The sequence below is a fragment of the Tupaia chinensis genome, unplaced genomic scaffold (genome assembly GCF_000334495.1).
Source record: "Tupaia chinensis unplaced genomic scaffold, TupChi_1.0 Scaffold000293_1, whole genome shotgun sequence".
Lineage (NCBI taxonomy): Eukaryota > Metazoa > Chordata > Mammalia > Scandentia > Tupaiidae > Tupaia > Tupaia belangeri.
The window spans coordinates 331,126-334,950 of record NW_006159778.1 but is presented as its reverse complement, the minus strand read 5'-3'; the positions used below and the strand labels follow the sequence as shown (position 1 = coordinate 334,950).

At 38.9% G+C, this 3,825-nt stretch overlaps 2 long non-coding RNA genes across 2 annotated transcripts in view; both read left to right on the top strand.

Annotated features, from left to right (window-relative positions):
- Positions 1 to 1,680, top strand: part of LOC102492143 (uncharacterized) — a 6,606-nt gene extending 4,926 nt beyond the window's left edge. Inside the window, exon 4 of the long non-coding RNA XR_334849.3 lies at positions 1,596 to 1,680. This is a non-coding gene — a long non-coding RNA (uncharacterized LOC102492143). The remainder of the gene's footprint in view (positions 1 to 1,595) is intronic.
- Positions 1,681 to 2,628: 948 nt separating this feature from the next.
- On the top strand, positions 2,629 to 3,203 carry LOC106735090 (uncharacterized). Its single transcript, XR_001370513.2, has 3 exons — positions 2,629 to 2,706; positions 2,854 to 2,985; positions 3,091 to 3,203. It is a non-coding gene; the product is annotated as an uncharacterized LOC106735090 (long non-coding RNA).
- The last annotated feature ends 622 nt before the right edge of the window (positions 3,204 to 3,825 follow it).

The window sequence follows — 3,825 nt, the reverse complement described above, 5'->3', positions numbered from 1 at the left end:
CTAGTCTGCTTTTAATAGTTTCAAGGGAGATTTTGACTTCCTGTATTATAGCCTTCATCTCTAACACTTCCATCTGATTCTTTTGTAAAGTATGAAATTCCTTTTTTAGATCTTGCATGAATTTCCTCACCTCCTGGAACTTGACAACTTCTTTCTCCTTCCTCTTCAGCAGTTCATTGCCTCTCTTCTCTTCTATCTCTATTACTTTTGCCATTATGAATGTTCTGAACTCTTTATCAGACATTTCCATGAATTCCATTAAACTGTGTGTAGATAAAGAAGAGTTACCCTTTTCCCTTGGAGGAGAGGTATTTTCCTGCTTTCCCATATTTCTTGTGGTCCTGCAACAATTTCTAGTCATCTGGTTGATGTTCAGTTTTTTCCCAAACTTGGAAGTTAAATCTGAGTGTTGAGGAGTGTGCAGAAATGGAAACAGAAAGAGAGAAACAACAACAACAACAGCAAAGAACAAACAAGAAACAGAAAAAGAAAAGAAAAAATGAAGATAAAAACTTTTCAATAAAACTAAAAAAACTAATATTTAAAAAGATTTCAATAAAAAACTAAAAATTGGAAAACTGCACGGTGTGCAAGCGTGCCACACAAAATTCTAAAAATCAAATATTAAAAAAAAGAGGAGACAGAGACAGAGGTAGAGTGAGACAAGGACAGGTACAGAGACAGGAGGTCTGGAAGGGGTCTTCCTACCACGCGAGTTTTGTGTGCTGGAGGCCGAATTATCAGTGGGAAGTCTTGATTTCTATTTCCCCAAAATGGCTAAATTTCAGAATTCATGAGGCTGTGTCTTCAAGAAGGCCTATTCCCTTTGCCTCTCCATGTGAGTTTTGTATGCTGGAGGCTGAATTATCAGTGGGAAGTCTTGATTTCTGTTTCCCCAAAATGGCTAGTTTGCAGAATCCATGAGGCTGTGTCTTCAAGAAGGCCTCTTCCCTTTGCCTCTGACCCTGGATTAATTTTAAATTCAGTAGCTATTGCCAGCATTGAGATTCATCTACTCCCTCAATGGGGATCTTTGAAGGAGGTGGCAGGAGTTCCATCTTGAATTGTAGAAATGTCCAGGAGTCAAGTGCAGGGTTAATGACACCATATCTTAACAGGACCTTTGTAGGGGTGACTGTGCGAGGCACCATCCTTTACAGAGAGCAGCTCTATCTGTGGCTGGAGGCAGACAAACCCTCATTTCTTGCCCCACTTTGATGTGTGTAGTTGTGAGGAGCTCGGTTACCCTGCTTTCCCACATTGAACTAAAATGAGCTTTTACTGTCTCAACAAAGAGTCTGACCAATAAAAAACACTAATACTTTTCACAATGCTTTTAGCTTTGCTTACTTACATAGTAGTGAACAAAGCACAGAGCCATGAAGAGAAACTTGGGATTGCCAAACATCTGCCTGTAGGCCAGAGGCTGATTTTCTTAATCTCTCCATGGGAGCCTTTGATTCTCCCCTCTGACAGTATTGATCATTCTGTGCATTTTCAGGGAATGTTGGGAATGGCCTTGAGACTGCTAGGAGGTAGGAAAGGCAGAATTTCACATGAGCTCCTGGATAATGTATGTTTCTTTTTATTTTTAGAAATCTGTTAATGAAAGATCATGAGCAGATGGAAAAGGAAAAGGAATTACTGATGGCACAGGCATACCTGAAGTTTGAAGAAATACAGAAATTAAAGTGAGTTCAGATACTGAAAAACCAGTCTTCAAGGAAACCTGTGTTAGATTTTTTTGGTTTTAATCTTTGGATAATGTCTAGACCTTATAAACACATAAATATAAACAAATAATCAGAAGTGATAGACAGATAGATAGGAGATATAGATACACGCACACCCACACACACACACACACACACACATGGTGGAGGGGGAATAACAGAAGAATAAGCAAAGTACAAATGACTAAATAATTTTAAAGACTATTAATTTCCTGTGGGCATGGGGAAAATTGTCATAAGTCTCAAGAAAACAATTTGATTTAAGGTAAATCACATCCACAAAAATTATTGTGTTGCTTTTATAAAACCACATGTTAAGCCCTGTGACATATGGGAATGTACAACTTTATGATAAAAGATAGTCGATGGAGGAGAAACAAGAAATATTGAGATGTGCCAGGAAATTATGTCAATTGAGGACTCTGTGGGATTTCATAATGGATAAGGAAACTACACAGCAATAGTTTTGATCCTACTGTACTCTTATTCATGTGAAATCGGCTTTCCATTTGGGATAAATTATGTAAGAATACAGTTCTGAGGATTATGTGAACATGGGAGGATTATTTGAAAACTATACTCAATATTGTGCTTTGTGTCTGATGAAAGCAATTCTAAACCACAGAAAAAGAATTGCAGAGATGCAAGATGAAATGCAGAGAAAAGAGACCTCCTTCCAAAAGCAGGTAAACTGCATTCTGCCGATAATTGCTGAATACTCCAGCACCAGCTACTGACTTTAATGGACTGTAGAAGGCCTAAACATACAGTGTTTGGCATGTTTTCTTTTTCATAAGGCCATTTACAAGAGAAAGGCTCAAGACAACTGGGTAAGATTCCTTTCTTTTCTTCTTTCTGTGCATGGTTGATCATGACTGGTATGTGAACATGTTTTTCTTCTGCAGCTCAGGGCTCATGTTGGGGAGAGGGCAGAAGCCAAACAAATCAACAAAGCCAACTTCTTGAACAGAAGGTAAAACACTGGGACATTTATTTTGACAGCTTATTCATGAACTTCTTCAGAGAGAGAGAGAGAGAGAAATGGAAAAAGAATAAGATGGACAGAGAGTATGAGACAGATTTTTACACAGGGTCTTCTTGCTTCTCTATCTACCCCCAGACTGAACCTGCCAGAAATATAGACATATGCTTGTGCATCTGAGAAGATCTTAGGGTGTGAATTTGGAAACTTCCTTTTGGCTTTACCATTTAATAGCATTACATCACCACTTTCCTCATCTACTGGACCAAGGTGGACATTTTTAATGGTGTTCTTGATGATTTAAGATGAAGCTGTTGAGGATGAGTAAAGGACTTATATTTCCAATTTTTATCATGCCCATTCTTTATCTACAAGGTGGCCAATAATGCAAAGTCAGAGGATACCACAGGAACCCAGGCTGCAAAACCCAATGTTGGATGGATCTGGCATGGACATACCTCCATGGGGAGGTAGAAGCATGCTGAAGAGGGGGCAGCTCATATCCTGGTGCAAAATGTGTATTGTTCCTGGGTTGACTGTGATATTGTTGACCTGAGGTTCCCCAGCCTGATGACTCTTTGTCCCAGTCCTCTGTGAGTGGTGGCACTCAGGTTCATCCACTGACTGTGGACTCCAGAAACTCCACCTCTCAGTTACTTTCCACTGAAGAATGTGCCTGGAAGGAAAATGGGTGAGCTCTTCTCTTCCACTGTGAGTCAGGGGTCAAGGGTTCCTATTATCTTATTTTTAACTTGAGGAAAATGATTGGGTCATTGGGAATGTTGGAAGGTATTTTTCAATGTTTCTTTATGCAAAAATGTGTCATGTCTTTTCCGGTGACCCAATACACTAAATTTTTCCATAACTTCATTTAGCTACAATAATATTTAGCCCTATCTTGTACAAAGCACTATGTGTTTTCCATTACTCTCATTACTAGTCTCTTTAAGTCCATTTCTGCTCATATATATTTATATAATCCCTGATCATGGCAGGCAGATTATATAGAAGCCAATATCGAAATAATTCATTCTGGCTGAAAGAAAATTCCTGGTGCTATTCGTGGCATGGGTTTATTGACATTCTTCTTAGCCAACTGATTTTTATTTC